The 18,393-nt window shown below is 37.5% G+C and overlaps 1 protein-coding gene across 39 annotated transcripts in view; it reads right to left on the bottom strand.

The window, feature by feature from the left end:
• Nucleotides 1–18,393, bottom strand: part of LOC122973552 (receptor-type tyrosine-protein phosphatase delta-like) — a 370,064-nt gene that overhangs the window by 172,903 nt on the left and 178,768 nt on the right. The window lies entirely within an intron of this gene.

Here is an 18,393-nt window from a genome sequence, read left to right as displayed (position 1 = left end):
TTGAATGGCCTTGTGTTTGTGCCTGAGGGAGCACTTACTCCACTTTTGCTGACCTCTTTGTCCTTTCCCCTATGAGCATATTGCTCCCATTGAAATGATAACTGCTTTTCAATCTGTGATCAAAACAACTAGGCACACTTTTCAAAACCCCAATGGCTTTCAAACCACTTAACCACAGCTACCAGAGAAATGAATTTTAGGCAGTTATCAATATGTGTCGGGGCATAGGGATTGTCAGAAATCAACCTAAATGCCGCCCATGGACTATTTCTTGTGACCTCCTGCCTTGTGACCTCCATTTCCTCCTGTATGCTGATTTGCAAAGTTGAAGGGAAAATATAGTACAGTACAGACAGCTGGCCTTATCATTTTAGCTGTATCAGTGGCATAATCATTTCTGTTCATATCTAGACTCTACCTGGAATATGGCATCTGCTGAAATTCTTAGACATCTTTTGAAATCAAACTATGGTCATATTTAAAAGGAAACATTACAAAGCTATAGTATGCTTCAATGTGTTTAACTGTGTACAGAGTTGAACTTAGTATATAACATAGAAGGAACAAATGGAAACAAATACAATCATTTTCAAACTTTGTGTCATATGTGATTGTAATTCAATTACTGTACCACCAAGGAGGCCTGGAATCTGTTGCAGAATGGCTCGTTACGACTCACTGCTTTGGGTAATGGTGTTTTCTTTGCTCGGGAAATGAAATATAATATCATTAAATAGAGATATGCAGAATGAAGTGTCGACAGATCCATCTTGGCTGCCTGCTCAATCTGTTGGTGGGTGCTGAGTGGCTCCCCAATGACAGATCCAGCTCATCATTGAAACATCCCCCTCATGGAAATCTGGGGATTTGGCTCATCCGACATTTTAGAGATTTATAGTTGTCAATATGTTGAGGTAGGGACAAAGACAGGCAATTAAGGGAAGATCCTGAAGAATGCTGAACAGTCTATTACTAAGGACTTGTTGTTAAGATTGGAGGTCTTTGTGAAGGCCACAGATTCACAGTTCAGGCAACAAACCTTTCCTGGTAATCCATGTGCATGCATGTTCACTTGTTAAATTTGCACCTGTGCAGGGATGAAATCGTTCTTGAACACAGCTATCAGCTGTGACTGAAACCATTAACAAGAGAGGGCTAGGATTTTCAGTGTTTGCACTAACCCCTAAGATAATGTTTGCAATAGTACCACTGCTTTTAGCTTCAGATAGCAGTTAAGAAGGGCTGAGGAGGGGAAAAATGAAGAGGAGAGGCAATAAAGAAAAGCTTTGATGTTGTCATGCATGATTGTACGGCGGCATTCTCAGGCCCGTGTTGAGTGTGTTGATTTAGTGAGGGCTGCAGAAACGAGCTTACAGATGGCTACTGGTGCTATTTGGGGCTGAGAATTAGAATCTCTCCGACATCCTTTATCTTGGGTGACACTTCAAATACTTTAGACACATGCGTCAGATTTTGTTCCACAACTGTGGCACCATGCCCATGTAATTAATTTACTTTGGGGGTGGGCTGACTGCCATTAGAAAAATGACTAAAGAAAGGGGCATGGGAGTAATTAAGAGCTTTTACAGTATTGACCGTGCAGACTAAAAAGTACTAGTCTTCTCCTGTTTGTTCTAAAAATGAAATTTGTTGTCTTTATTTCACAAAAGAAACAAGCTTTTCCACATATATATAATTTTCAGTCTAACAGGTAGCTAGCATTTGAGGGAACCTTTGGATCAATCAGTTAAATAGTCATATGCCCTATCTTAATTTCACCACACCAATAAAACAATACAAAGGAAGGTATGATGTCACTGAAAAACAAAGCAAAGCCATGCGATAGCTTGGCAATGACTGCTAATTCTGGTGGCACACACAGGGTCTCCAGGTGTTTCAGTCTTTCCTGCCTCTATTGCAACAGCAGGGCATTCCAAATGCCTAACAGGATTCTGCACCTGAGCTCGCACTGGAGAGCCAAACAATATGGGGGCGTTTTATTCTGAATCGTAGTGTGTGGATCATGCAAGCAGGCACTTAGGCAAAGGTGACAGATGTTTCCCTATATCAGACCTAGGATATAAATAAATAACTGCAAAGTGCAACAAATGAGTTGCGTCCACTCCATGTGGTGGACATCTGTGCTACAGGCTGCCTCTTGTTGTGGCTGAAGTCCATTTGTTTTAGGATCAACGAATGATTTTTTTTGTTCTTAAATATAGAATATCATCTGCTATTGAAATAAGAAAATGTGTAGCGGGTGAGATAAAATTATTACCTGAGTCTTAATGCCTGATTTTAATTTAATTAGCGGCGCATTTAGGCATTTCTCACCAGGTTGCACCAAGAAACTGACACTTTTGTTTGAGCTTCCAGAATTGTATTTAATATCTAAAACACTACAATCTTTCAAGGCTATGAGTTAAGATAATATAATTTAAGACATTTTAAGGACCTACAGACACACTGGTAACCAGAGAGACATGACCTTACGGAGCTTTAATTTCCTGTGATGGACAAATTCAACATGGAGGATTTCATCTGCATGTGAATAATCTGATGAAAGAGGACCTCTACTGCATGTTCTGCCTTATTTCTATCTTTTTTTGTTAATATGACACACCAGCAGCAGCCTTTTGTACATTACACTTGCAAGTCATGCACATTTGGCTAAACACAGCTCAGAGGCATAATGTAATCAGGGAAGCCATATTCTTGTTGCACAAAATTCCCAATATTTTGGATAATGGGATTCAGCACATTCTCATCAAACCCCTTGAATGAAATATGATTTTTTTTTTTTTAGCTGTGGTATTTGCTTGAAAAATATGCTCGCCAGGTGAATAATCATACTGGCTGGAAGTGACAAACCAGTGCACTGTTCCATAAATAAGATGGGAATGGGATTGAGGAAAATTATTATTATCCCTTTAGGAGGGTGTTCTGCTGTTACCATTCTAAAATATAAGGCTAGTGCTTATAGATATAAATTCAAACTAAGGCTGTTTGGCACTATCCAGTGCCCCAACACTCAAAGGGGCTTTAGATGATTCACAACTGTGATGACATGCATCCCCAAACAGTTAAGCCACTGTTTGATGAATGTGATCCACTAAATACAGTGAAAGCAGAATATAGTTGGCAGAGGTTAGCTGACAGAGGATTCTGCTGTAGTAAGCCGCAAAACACCCTGTAAATTCAACTGTTTTCTACTAAAAGCTATAAAACACGTGTCACTGCCTCTACTGCCAACATTATCCGTTGTTTTTAGACTGAAATTTCTTAGATTTAGTGATACAAATAGACCCTTATAGTCTGGGGGAGTAAAAAGTTACATACAGATTTATGAACTTAATCTCCCCCCAATTTCAAATTTGAAAAGGTTAATATAGCACTTACTGTTCAACCCTTTTTAATGATGCCTTACATCAAACATGACCTGCTGCCTACTCCTGATATGTGGCATTTGGCTTTCTAAGGACCAATTTTAACACCTTTTTGGAATGGTAATTATGCAAAAATGCCAAAAAATTACATAGATATTTTGACCATACTAAACAAATTGGTGACTAAGACCATCATATAGGTTTGTCCCTGAACATTAATATTTTATTATCAAGATGTTTATGCTTTTTTATCAGTCTGCTCATATAATGGATGTCTTTAGAGTAATTGGAAATTCAACCTCCCACCCTACCAGGGGTGATGTCAAAACATTTACACCTTGGCTTGCAAATCCGATAAGACCAGATTTATAAAGATAGTGATCTCCTCTGACTGTTATTTACAGATATCTTCTGACAGTCACATTTGAAGAGCCTACGACCTTCAGAGTCACTGCTTTGAAATGGAAAGAAACCAGTTAGCCTGAATTAGTGAACCACATCCAAAGGTTCAATGGACTCCATCCATTGTGTTACTTTGTCAAAACAACAGATTGATAGGAAAACCTATATGGGTTCAGGTCTTTGAAATGGCACAAAGGGGCAGCTTGAAAAAGGATGGATTATGTCCTCTTTGAAACTTGTGATTCCACACCACTAACCTGAGTCTTAAACTGGTGGATGATTTCAGATATCTCCTTTCAAAAATAAAAAAGGGCAGCTCTGTCACACCAAAGAGGTCAAAGAAATCAAGTGAATCAAAAAGACCTGTAATGCTTTTGGTGGGGTCTATTTCTTAAACTAGATAAAGTATATCGTCGGAGTAAAAAAGAAAAGCCTTGTTTCTCATTTTCTGGAAGTTCTATTCAGCTATGTCTGCCTTATCTTCCATCCGCAGCCAACTGTATGGTCCAGCACTGCCTTGATACGACAAGTGTAAGATAAACTTGACAGATCAACTTTTTCGATAGTCACCGAGCCCACAAACAACTGGGGCCTTTAATCTGATAATCCACCAATGAAAGATTAGGCGCAGGGAGTATTATTGTGTTGTCACTCTTGCTTACAGGGTCACATGGGCTTTAGCTGCCAGGGTTAGACATCCCTCGGCAAATCCAACGAAGGTGTCACATCTCAGCAGGTGAGGTGTGGTGATAAGACAGACTGGGAGATATTAAATGGACAAACTGCAATTATCACAAGCGTTAATGAGAAACCAAAAAAAGGAAGTGTGGCCTAATGATTAGAGACACATCCTGTATCTGAAAGGGCACATATTTGATCCCAGAAATAGTCAATGTGTGTCCATCAACAGCCATTTGTACTATGAAGTATCCTCAAGCAAGACACTGAACCCCTCCTCACATGTTCTTTTTCAGTGAATACATTCAACTTTTATCATAAGCCTTTTGTAAAACATACTGTAACTTCCCTTGCAGTGGGTTTCAAACCTAAATTAAAGGAAATGGTCCATATCAAAAACTTTGATTTATATAATTAATGACATTAGCACAACCCGCTTTGTCTTCTTCTACTCTTTTAGTTTCCAGCTTCTCCGTACATTTCTGAACCTGATATTAACCATCCAGGCAGCTCCTGCATATGCTCACTGCTATCTCACAAGGAGAGCCGGAGAGTTGGAGTAATTCAAACATTCTTCAAACTGCAATTTATTTTCCCCGAGTTGTAATTATGGTCTATTAAAATGCAAATGATGTCAATGGCGGAGCAGCGCTAATCACTCAATGTCTGTTTATGGGCAGTACAGCCACATTAGAGAGAGAGACTCGCTCAGTGGAGACTGAGATGAACAGAGATCCACTATCTGTGAAGGATCCAATAAATTAGATCGCTTTCAGAATGCGTAGTATGCATTTTCTCAAGAAATGTAAATATATAAATATATATATATATATGTACCACATGACAATAGTCAAATTAAATATGGTAAATTACGTACCAGCTTTTGTGGTAAAAGGCAGTCAGTACACTCTGATTTACCTACGTATATCTACAGTGGTCTGCAAAAAATATTATATGACCAACTTGAACCATTTGTGAACAATGCAAATTATTAGAGCTGCAATTAATGATCATTTTCATTATCGATTAATCTGCTGATTATTTTCTGGATTAAGCAATTGCTAATTCGGTCTATAAAAAGTCAGAAAATAGTAAAAAATTGAGTGTAATTGCTTGTGGGTTTTTTGTTTTTTTGTTTCTTTTTGTTCTATTTTGTCCAACAGTTCAAAGTCCAAACATAATCAGTTTACAATCATATCAGATGAACAAAAGCCGCAAATACGTACATTTTAGAAGCCAGAACAAAAGAATTTGGCAAGGCAAGGCAATTTTTTTTTTATATAGCACCTATTCATGCACAAGGCAACCCAAAGTGCTCCATTGAAATACAGAAAAACAAGACAAATAAGAACAAGCAGATCAAAATTCATAGAGAACAGCTAGAAATCATAAAAAACATTAAAACAATGGAAACATAAGTATGTAAGCAAGAAATGATTAATAAATAAATGAGGGCATATTTGCCAAAAAAACCAAAACAAAACAAAAAAAACATGATAAATGATTAATCAGTTATTTAAAAAGTTTGTTAATTTTTGTCAAATGGAAGTAGGATCACTTTTGATCATGTCAGACTATACACAGTGCCACTGCTTACAGGTACAGAGTAGCAGTACTTTTGACTGTTAAACAACTGCATACTTTTACTTATTACTGAATATTGACTATTACTGATAGATCATGATATAAATACAATATACCTATTAAAACCTGTTATAACTGGCACCAAGTTTTTTAAGATGTTTAGAACCTGCACACCAATAGTATCTATAAAATCCATTCTGTAGTGCACATCACATCAATATAAACTAATTTACTGCAACATATTACCACAAATCAATGTAAATTGGTGTGCTCTGACTGTAATTGGTTAATATTAATAAAATTTATAACAACACAGCTAATCAGCAATGCAAACCACATAAAAACATTGCCTACCCATAAAAGCTGGATGCACCTGCTGCCTTAGAGTACTGGCACTTTTTTTTTTTTTTTTTTTTTTTTTTTAACTCTACCACTTACTATATGAGTTTAGTTTCTTTCTGACACATTTTATCTTTTTAAAATTGACATCATTCTCAAACTCTCAGTGAAAAGTCACTGGTGATGTTCACATGTGCAGATTTTCAGCTGGGTATACGTCCACGGTTACACAAATGAGGTTGATAATTATCAATTTGTCAGTGTTTTATTCATGAGTGCATAGCCACGGGTACAATATGTTCATGCATGTTAAACTACACATGATTTCCTGTTTTGGATCATATGAGTGAAAGCTACACAAGAGCTGCACTTGTGGAATAATGAATATGAGCATGAATTACGTCTGCGTCGTAAGCAACCTACCGTATTGCATGTTCTCCTCTCTGTTGTGTTTAATTTCAGCACACTGCAATTTTATGTGGCTGATGTTTACACATGTGTATGTTATGTGCTCCCATCACTTTTGCTATGCATTACATGGAGCCTAGTGGAGATTAAAGCTTATCTATAGTACTGTTGCCCATATACCATGACAACAAGCTCATGTCCCCCTTATCAGAGGGTTAGCTGCTGACAACACATGGTGTTATTAATAATCAAAAACCTCTGAACTGTTCACAGGAATGCAGTGCTACAATGCAGTACTTCCTGTGAAATTATACAGAAATAACTGAGCAACACTGCAAATGTAAAAATAGAGCTTATGTTTAAATATTAGCTTAGATAGAGACTTGAAATATTGTGGTAGCATATTTTGATACAGGCACACAGAGTCTGATGGGAAATGCAGTAAAATAAGCACGCTAAGATAACACTGCATGCATATGAGGCAAACAAACTGTCCCCCTCTACAGTTAACAAATTGAGAACGGACTGACCGCAACAGTGGAGTGCTTTTGTAATCACTGGTGAGAGGATTTGTGAGAATATAAATAGCACTTTCATTAGATCAATACTGTCATCCCTCCTCCGTCGGCTCACATTAAGAGCACAAGCTGGGTAATAATGGAGGACTGGTTGGACACACTCTGTAGCATTCTGTTTGATCATAAGGGGTGGTGTCCCCTAGGGCGCAGTCTCTGGCCCGCTGATAAATTCATCTTTCTGACTGTCCCTGTGGGAGCTTGCCAATGAGTGAGGGACATTGACTTTTCATTAAGGAGATCACTGCATTGGAAATTGAATTTATTTTGGTCTTAAGAACATAACAGAGCTGTTTGCAAGGAAGCCTGAAGGCCACAGAAAAATGCCAATACACCGAAAACTGATGGAATGTTTTGGTTGACTAATAATGCTCCCCCGTTCCCTCTAGTGAAATACATACAGGTGACAAGAAATAACATGCCAAGTTGAGGATCCTGCTGTTATTATTGGATGGAGTGTAGCTATGGTTGTTCTTTACAGTAGGCTGCTTGGTGCCGTTAGCCTAGTTTGAAATGATGGTAAGGCTGCAACCAACGATTATTTTTTTTATTGATTAATCTATCAATTATTTTTTTGATTAGTTTATTAATCTAACATTTATTTTTTGATTACTCTCTTAATTATTTTCTGATTTTCGATTAATCATTTGGTTAACTTACCAGTAAATAATAACCATAACTTCTACCATTAATTCTCAACCTTTTATTCAAGCATTTTCTTAGAAAAATACTTACCAATACAAACACAAATAAAAATTTCCCAACATAAAAAAAATACAGTGCCAAGAATTAAAAGGCATTTATCAGTAATACATATGTCCATAAGTCCAACATATATTCAACCAATATCAATAGTGCAAAAAAGATTATAGGGCATTTATTAGTAATTGAAATGTTGATCAGTTCAAGTAACAGTACAAAAGAGGTTGATAATCTAACAAAAAAAAAATCTGAATCAGCACTGATCTCAATATTGAACTTTTCTCAATACTAAAGGGACAGCAAGAGTTCAATTAGCGTTACAGTGGAGGAATGTAAGCATGTCTACATGCTCTGTAGTCAGATTTGCTCTTTTCTTAGTCATTGATAGTGCAGGGACAGATAAGTATAACTTTGCCAGGATGGCCAAGGTGGGAAAAGTTGCTTAATTTTCCTTAAACCATTTTGTATGGGTTCTCATCTTTTGGGATAGGCGGTTCTTTAAAGTATATCAGTACTTCCTTCCTTACCATTTCACTGTTAGTATCATCATCTTGAACATGTCCATTGTCTTCCTCACTGTTGCTGTGCTCATCTGAATCTGAGCCAAGCAAAGTGTCCAGCAGAGACACTTTGCTTGGCTCCTCTCTGAAACTGGTGGTTTGGCACTTGCTGAGTCATCCTGTTCCACACTGTGATGTTTCTGTGTTTCCTCTCTCTCTCTTCTTTTTGCTTGCAGTGCAAGAGCTTGAACTTTGACTTGCACTTTTAGGCTTTCCTCTGCTGGCAGGAACTTTATTTTGTGAAATCTTGGGTCAAGAGCAGCTGCAATAACGCATACATTTTGTGCCTCATCTCTGAATATGGTCTCCATCTCCCATCTTGAAATCATCACCTGTGCTGCAGCAGTTTCCAAAACCCTGACAGGCATGGTCTCAAATGGTGTGCTCTGTGTAGACTTTTGGAGGCCCTTTACCAGCGGAGTTAGAGCAGAAAGATACACACATGGGCTTCTTCTTTGTGTGTATTCCTTCACATAGGAAGACAGTGGCACACTCAAAGGGCTTCAGCACTTGTTCCAGTTCTTCAAATAGGCTCCATTGATTACTTTTCAGATCCAGGAAGTGCTTCTCTCGCTGTGTGACTTCAGGGTCTGAAAGGGTTGCTGTAACAGGCCACCTCTGTTCCAGCGGGCGGCTGATCATGTAGAATAAACTGTTCCATCTTACTGATACATCTTGTATTAGTTTATGCTCAGGAGTACCCATTTGTTACTGCTTTGATTTCAGCTTGGTGCTGGCCAGCTCACTCTTCTGTGAAATGTTCTACAAGGCATCTTGCAGCCCTGAGTGCCTTGGGCATCCTTTAGAGCATGGCTGACAACTAACTGTAGTGTATGGCGTACCTGAGAGAAGTAACCCCATGCCTCTCTTCCAACATCCTTAGAGCAGCAACAACATCAGCAGCATTGTCATGTACAACAACTGTTACTTTAGTCATGGATATACCAAATTGCTCAGATGCTTTTTCCAACCAAGCAGCAATATCTACAGCTGTATGTTGCTCTTCAAGTGGAATTGTGGTCAGGCTCCCAGTCTTCATTAATAATGCGGCAGGTGATGCCTAAGTATACCTCAGTGGCAATGCTTGTCCATGCATCTGTGGTAAAAGTGATTTTTGTTTTGACCTCTTTGAGTGAAGCTTTCATTCTCTCAAGAGTCTCCTCATATTTCCTCTCCATCAGCTTAGTGAAGCAGGCCCTGGAGGGAAGTGTGTACCCTGGGTAAAATGTGTTGACCATCACACAGAAGCCCTGACCCTCCACAAAAGAAAGGGTTCTCATATCCTTGACAATCATGTTGAGAATGCTATCAGAGTCCAGAAGCCATGTGGGGCAGGCATACAGTGATGTCCTTCTTATAAAAAAATCTTGCACACACCTTTGTCTCTTCCTGAGACACAAAAAGACATACAAAATAAAATCAGTGACATATTTTAACATGAGATCTATGAATGAAGAAACTGTTTCAAACTTTAACTTTTACCTTATCATACTGTTCATTACAAAAGTTAAGATTTATGCATGGTATGCCTAATTCGGAAAGGTGTTGTTTACTGCCATTATTACCATAGATAGTGTTGAGTATGATTTACTTCATTGGCTAGTGCTGATTGTAATCGGAAATGCTATATGCGCATAAATAAACTACTTATAACTTGCAAATGCGATGGAAACTGGCGTTGCCATGCTAGCAATTAGCATCTGCTCCAGGGATTCTTCGTTGAGTTTTTATTTAAAACACAACCGATAAGGATGCAACTACGACTCCCAGGCACTGGCTACCAACCAACAATCAGACAAACTCACTGTACGAGTCCAAATACTTATACTGCTGTCTCGTCATTTTGAGGTTGGAGAGCCCAAAGATGTTTTCTTTTGAGATACTCGCACATAGCAGTTGTTCTGCTGTGGCACGCCATTTCAGTTTAACAAAGCGTGCAGAGCACCATTTTATTAGGTCTCTCTCTCATTTTCAGTATGCCCGAGAATGGGAGCAGCCATAATTGGGGATGAACATAAACAGTGCAACGCATCGAAGCATTCCATGCAAATTGACATTTTTACGTAATTGACGTTATCGTTTACGTCAATGTGTCATTCCAGCCCTAGATGGTAACAGCATTGAGCACAATGCTGCAAAAAAGAAGTACAGAGTTGCATACAGAATCTATTGAGAATAGTTTTTGCTGTATAATAGCGTATGTGCAGGGGTATTGCAGAAATATACACAGTAATATTAATTAAACTTTTAAAAGATTGATTATTTTAATATAATTTCACAATACCCACATTATTTTTTGACTCGTGACACAATTTTTTAAAACACTCAAGAGTTAAATGGACTTATTTCATCGGTTCATTACATTTATACAGTATATTATTATACTCTTACAGTTTTAATGCAGATGATTCAATATTATTTATAGACTGCATTTTATCACCTAAATTCATGAGGGTTCAGCAAAATATTAAGGGTCACTCTCCAGCACTGTACCTTCCACCTATGCAAAGCCTTTACACTTGCTGTAAATTTCATCAAGGTGAGCTAAAGTGTTTACCCCATTAATTTATTTCAGCTAAAGCCAGAGCGCTGACCCATAAAATGAGCTAAGATAATACTGACCTTAACATGGTCTTCTGCACATGGAGGTAATTGCTAAGGCTCCAGATCAATCAATATTGACTTGCCAGTTTTTTTTTTGTTTTTTTCACCCCTTCCCCACCCACTATTGCTTGAGCTGAATGTGTAAAATTGGCTTTAGACGGATGGAGAACATATCCCTGATAGTTTAACCTTTATCTAGCTAACATGTTCACTTATCTGTACAATTATAGATTTTGCCAGTCAAGCTGTTTCACTGAAAATCTGTTGAGTGTTAAAAGACCGGAGAGTACAGCTAGGCTAATTGTGGAGAGTGTTTTTTAGTTCAATTCTCTAAAAGGATTTAAACACATACTGTAAGATCCTAACAGTAGAGAGTGTAAAGTTGTGTCTATGCATAAGCATTTCTGTCATAGGGAGACTTGTATCTTTTGGCACATCACACCAGAAATGAAATAGCTGATATTGAGCAATAACATTTCAACAATAAATTACCAAGGAAACAAGTATGCGGGCACTAACACACACACAAACACACACACCTTTACATCACAATCGCTATGTACTCTAAGGCATTTGATTTCGCTTTAATTTTTCAAGGAAGGGGCACAGACTTAGCAGGCATTTCCATCTTGACTTGATAAATCTCACAATCTTCTTTTCCTTGCCACACTGAAGTAATTTATTTTCTATCTCTCCAAGCTATATTTTCCAGTTAATATTTCATTTTTTTTTCATACAACCTGACAAAGGATGCCACAAGGGATGATAAGAATTCTGAAACCTTTGCACTCTCGCTCTAGATACAGGATTTACCTTGAGAATTTTCTGAAGAAATAAGACTTCTAAAATAACCAAGACACTTACAACAACATCATGCTGTTCTTTATCAGCTTAAGTACAACTTATACATCGTCTTCCTCTAATGGTTAATGATAAAATATTAAAGACTAATGTGTAAAGTTGAGTTTTTACATATACTCAGTGCAGTTGTTAAGTTATTCGGGTGTATTCAAGTTCATTGATGACTACAACTAACCACAGGGTTACTACCTGCACTTAGTATCTGATGAAAACAGCAGCACACATGCCACAAATGTGTTACCCCTCCGGTAAAGATCACAAAGACTGGCTGACTAGAGGTGCTATTTATAGTTTTCAAAACAGCAAATCCTGATTGTGTCACTCAGACCTATTTCTGTGCCCAGCAGCAAATCATTCATCATTCATATGCTACAAATGTTTTGACTCAGGATTGTGAGGAGCAAAAAGTATTAACGTTATTGCATGAAAACTATGATCTCAGTGATTTACAAAGCCTGCTTGTATTCTTTGCAGCCGAACCAAATTACATGTTCCTTGAGTGATGGGTAGCAGTATCCTTCTAGCTATTCAACTCTCCCTTAATTTGAATTTGATAAGATTTCTTTTTGAGACATTGTTAATGTAAATTTGGAGGGAGGACGAGAGCCTACCGCTGGCTTAACTTTGATGAGGTGTTAATATCTAATATCAAAAGCAGATAAAACCCTTATTAGCCCCAGTGGTCTTGCTAGAGTGGGAACTTATTACACAGAGGAGATGAGACGAAAGCAGATGAAGTAATATGACTGCCGGGGGCTTTGTTACGTGTCCTTAAGCTTTCTGACGGGGTCAACTTAATTTTGTGACTTAAATGCTGAGGGTTTACAAATGCAGACAAGCTGACATTGTTTGAGAGATCTAATTCAGACTCTCATATTTCATAGACTGCAACATCTGGGGGATTACAGTGTCTTTAGCCAGAGGCAGTTTGATAATCGGTTGTCATTTTAGGAGTTGTATGCCCTTCCCAGCTTTGGCGGTTTCTAAAGGTCTTTGGTTCAATCAAATGTTTGTGCGATTAGCTGGCTGCACTCCTTTCAAGAACTATTTCCATGTGGGTTGGGTTTTAATGTTTGCCTTTAGGCTTTCACGGTAAAACACTGAAAATATGCTAGAGGACTGATAATTTTGGAGTCTGAAAGTTATTTTGAGAAAAAAAAATACAGCCATGCTTCCCTGCCATTTAACGGTCAACAAGGAATAATGCACATTGTAAACTCAAATCAGTTGTGAACTGTAAAAGTTAGTACATAAACACATATAAAGAGGATGATATGGGCAGGAGGGTGTGTATTGAATTAGTAAAAGGCAGTTTTCAAATTTCACTTCATGCAGTTAGGACTATGTATTTGTTGCTTATAATAAAATGTTGTTAGTAGTAAATGCAGTGTTACATACTGTACACTGCTGACTTGTAAGGGGTTGTAAACTACCTTTCAGAAAGTACAAAGTAAGCACATTGTTTGTAGTCACCAATCAATGCTTTGGACCAAGAGGAATGAGCGTTTGACTTACTGACTGAGGGACAGCATCAATACAAAACATTCACCCTAAACAAGTCGGAAAACACCTTGGGTTCCAGCACTATGTCCCATTGATTTCTATTCAACTCAACGCGGATTCTGCAGCATTTTAGACATTTAATTCTCTTTCAAGCAAAGTCATTACACAGCTGAGCGTTTAATTAAGCAATCACTGTGGTGCAATCTGAGTGATTCAGTGCCTAAATGAGGGCCAAGTTGGCAGTGTCTAAATATGGGCCAAGTTGGCATCAATGAAGCTGCCTCTAAAATGTAAGTTTTATAGAAAAATGAAATCTTTGAGAATGACCTGCTATTCTTTATTGTATAAATCGTACAGCAGCAACATGGTAAAAGCTTAGAAAGCTACACCCCCCCCCCCCCACCCCCACCCCCCAAAAAACAATCACATTCAATAAATCCACATAGTTACACTCTTAATTATGTGTGTTAAAAGATTTTGCGAGATGGAAGAAACTGGGTATGCACGGCTGACCTATTTCATGCGCAAAAGAAACATCATTTTAGGGGCATGGGCACAGATGTGTCTGAGGATGTACTGGGGAGGTGTTCTCACCTCTCCACGCCTCTGTGAACAGAGCGACAGTTTATTATGTCTGGATGTGGCCTCTGTGTGCTTGGTCTGCCTTTCCCCAAATGAGCTCAGCTGCAGTGACATTGAAATTCATAAAATGTTCATAGTTGGTCAGTCAGCACTGCTTGTTATGGATTTCATAATAAACTTTGAATAACTGCAGATACAGTACTTTGATATATTTAAATATTTTGTAAATCATTTGAATCATCAAGCCTTTCCTTTAAGCTGTTGATTGCCTCGCCACACTGTATCAGCACTGTTTATCTTAAAACAATTACCCATAAAAATAGGGAAACAATATTTAGCACTTTGTGATTCATTCATTAAACAGTGCTATCAAAAATGGTAGAACTCCTGCTGCCAGTAGAAAATAGACAATTAAATTCATGTCCTGTTGAAGCAGTGTGGGCAAACAATATGAATGGGTTTATGGTCTCAAATTACAAATTGCTTACAAATTTAAGTCTCTGGTAAATGGAAAATTAATTTCATGGCAGGTTTTCCTCTGATGCTGCAAAAACCTTATTTAATACAAAGACTGTGATTTCTGTGGTTGTCACCACCTACACCGCTTTATGTGATTCTGTGTAACTCGCCATCTTCTCTCTGTAGTGAGCAGGTGTGCAGGTGGCACAGGCACCTGCAACTGCACCTGTTTGTGTCACAGTATGTTGTCTCTTGAAGCCGTTAGTTCACAGTCATGGTGGTGTGTTTTCTAAAACCTCTACAAACAGAAATTGTTTTGAATTTGTTCAACTGAATTAACATGAAAGACCTTTCATGTTAATTATTTTTCCTATTTGGGGGTTTTAACTTTTTAACTATTTTTTATATTCTTTCATGCTGTTTAGTATGTTTAATGTAATTCTGTGGCTCATATTTATACAGTACACAGATTAAAAGACCATAAACTTTTGCCACACAGATTTTTAGATGCATCATATGTCGTTTTGTAAGACTTAAGTTATATCTGTGGCTCACATTCATTCACAAATTAAAAGACCAAAAGCTTGTTTGACACAAACAAGTACCACAGTGATTACGGAACGCCATTTTCTTTTTTGAAAGAAAAACTGTGATTCATAATGACACCCCGTGGTGCAATTGCAGTTTCAAAATATATATATATATTTTTTCCCAAACTTGAACTTTGACATTCTAAACTCCGACTACAGATGTTAATCAAAGTCAAAACTTAATCCAGGCCTGATAAGATGCTCTATTTAACAGAATCGTTTTAGCAGGGGGCTCGATCAGGTGAAATGAAGAGGAACTGATTGCTTGCTGGTGATTGTGCTGATTACATTTTAAATTTAAAACTTTCCTCCTAGAACATGGTCCTGAACAGTTTCGCAGACAATGACATAGCAGGTTTAGCAAATGCAGAGGTCCTTGCAATCTAATAGACTGGTAGGGAAATACCACACTTTCGTTTTTACTTCAGTTGTGATAAAGTTAGAGAACTGTGCCTATGGAAAAACAAACAAAACTCTCATCAGGATGATTCTGTGTGTGTTGTTTACACTAAGTATAGTCTACAAATTCTGTATCTATGTGTAGATATAGTAACTTTCCTACTTGACCAACTCCTTACCAGTCATTTGTAAAATGTATAAAATAACAGTGAATTATTCCCACCAGATGCAAAAGCTGAAAATGCTGCATTATTTTGTCAGGGAAAAGCAATTTTCATATTATCCTGTTTATGTATTTCCACAGCGGCATTAATCATCAACATGTTTTCAAAGTTTAATAAAACAATCATGTTCTGTAGGAGGGAGAGTTCAGCATTCCTGACCTTCTCTTATTCTGACTGTGGGTAGAATTCACAATGACTGAGATCCGTGTTGCAATTTTCCCTCTAGTCAAAACATTATGGATGCTTGTGCTACAGCTGTCATATAAATGACATTTGAAAATACACGATGAAGGCATTTGCATGAAATACGGCACAGGATAAAGCATTAGCATATTGGGTGGTGGGGTATTTGCAGTTGTGTCCATGCCCTCTCTTGGTGATGACAGATCATGTCATGTACGTACACGAATAAAACACTACATGAGCCACTAACTGCAATTTAAAAATCAAAATAATTAGAGAATAAGGCAATGTGAATATGTGTTGGTAGCAGAATGTTAGTGTTTACATATGCACAGTACTTAATGCAGGTCTAGTGGGTATTCAGTCCGATCACTTTGTAAGCATGAATAACCTTGTACTAATGCAAACACACAAGAGGACTGAGACTAATCTGTGATATCAAACCAATGTGAAACCTCTTTCGGTGACAAAAATGGGAGACTCTCAAATCATTTTACAAAATCATATCAAGTTTTCTGAACTTTTGAATCCCAGTGGGTTTAATATCATGGCAGAGATATCAATTTCAATCCGGAAAATCGTTCTTGATCTTTTTTTACATCATTTTGCATCTTTTCAAATTCATTCTCCAAAGAATTGTGTGTTGGTGTGACACCATAGATTAAGGAGCTGACGACAGACTCACTTGCCATCTTTCCGACTATGAGCTGCAGCTGTGAAAAGTTAACTGTGAGCACAGATATTTAAATGTTATTCCCCTATACATAGCCAAAACAGGTGTCATGAGAAACAGTCTACTGCCTTATGTCCTATTAATAGCTGCTTAGAAAGCATATCAGCCATATAGTTTAACAAGAATATCAATGGAAAACAGTTCTGTTAAAAAAATTCCACATTGTGTAATTTATAGCTTAAAAAATCATTTAAAAATGGTCATAAAGTCATCTTATAAATGTTCTAAACAGTTCCTCTCCATCTATCCCTGAATCACCCCCATTTCATTGTGTGACCTCAATAACTATTAGGCTTCCAGTGTTTCACAAGTTAAGTGAGACTGCTAGTTCACAGATCAAAATTTGTTGGCACATATTGGGAATATGGAAAAGATTTATAGGCTCTTGGTTAAATCTCCCAAAATCAATGAGAAGAGTGTATCAAAACTTGGCTGTATAACTGTATATGGTCACTTGGACAGGTCTGCAAAATACTTGACTGATATATACGCACTACCTTGTTGCGGATTGCACTTTACAAAACCTGACAAGGTTTTACATTTGTCACTTTTGCACAATCGTAACTTATTGAGTTGTACTGTAGTTTGATGTAAAAACAGCTCAAATATGTTACCACACTGGTGGTTTATGTGGTGATTTACATACGTTTTGAAATGTTTCCCTTATTTTAATTGTCTGAGTTTGGCCAGCTGCCCAAAATACTGTATATTTTTCTCAATAGTTGATCAGTCAGTGATCTTTTGCTAAGTTTTAGTTGTTTGAGTCCATAGATGACAATTTCAACTTTTTGATAACTTCAAGTTCTAACACTTAATACCTCAAACATTGAAAGTCCTCTAAATGAGCATTATATTAATGGCCACACACATCAGACCCAGACTGGTATAAAGCGATGCATGTCTGGTTATTTTCACAGTGAATAACATGATTTTATTTAGACATGGAAATCTTTAATGTGTTTTGTTTTGTTTCACACAACCCTATTTTCTCATACTGCATTGTTGATATGAAAAATGACATGATCTCGTTTGCCGCAGTGTCTCAGTAAAAATGAATAAACAAAATCAACTTGACATCTGAGCTGAATGGGTTACAGAGAGGTTGTCTGTTAGAGTCAACATGCATGTTTGCATCTTGAAGCGTGTGTCTGCACGTTTCAATTTGAAGGAAAAATTAGTTGGGAAATATGTATAATACATTTTGTGATTTTAAAATAGGGTATGCATCTATCAACAAAACAACAGCATTAGTTTTAATGTGGGCAGTATAAGAACACATTTGATTTGTTAAATAGGCTTCTGTACTTACTTCTGAAGCTGTTTGCTAGTTGAATACTGTACGTGACTCAGTAAAGACGTCAACGGCTGCTAATTCCTGCAGTTATGACTTGTGTTTTGTTTTACATCCACTGTAATACATTTGGAAGATGTAAAGGCCTATTCACTGAATATGACAAACTGAGTGCAAGTCCTACAGTGAATATCAATCACTTTATGATGAAAATGTCTCATGATTAATGAATATTATGGACTTATGCCAAGAACTGCAACCCCGGAGCTGGAGCCCTTTTGTACTGTAGTTTTGATGTATTGTAAAGCTTTTTGTATTGTTTGGTCATAT

The sequence above is a fragment of the Thunnus albacares genome, chromosome 22 (genome assembly GCF_914725855.1).
Source record: "Thunnus albacares chromosome 22, fThuAlb1.1, whole genome shotgun sequence".
NCBI classification, from domain to species: Eukaryota; Metazoa; Chordata; class Actinopteri; order Scombriformes; family Scombridae; genus Thunnus; species Thunnus albacares.
This window is presented reverse-complemented; position numbering and strand designations above follow the sequence as displayed.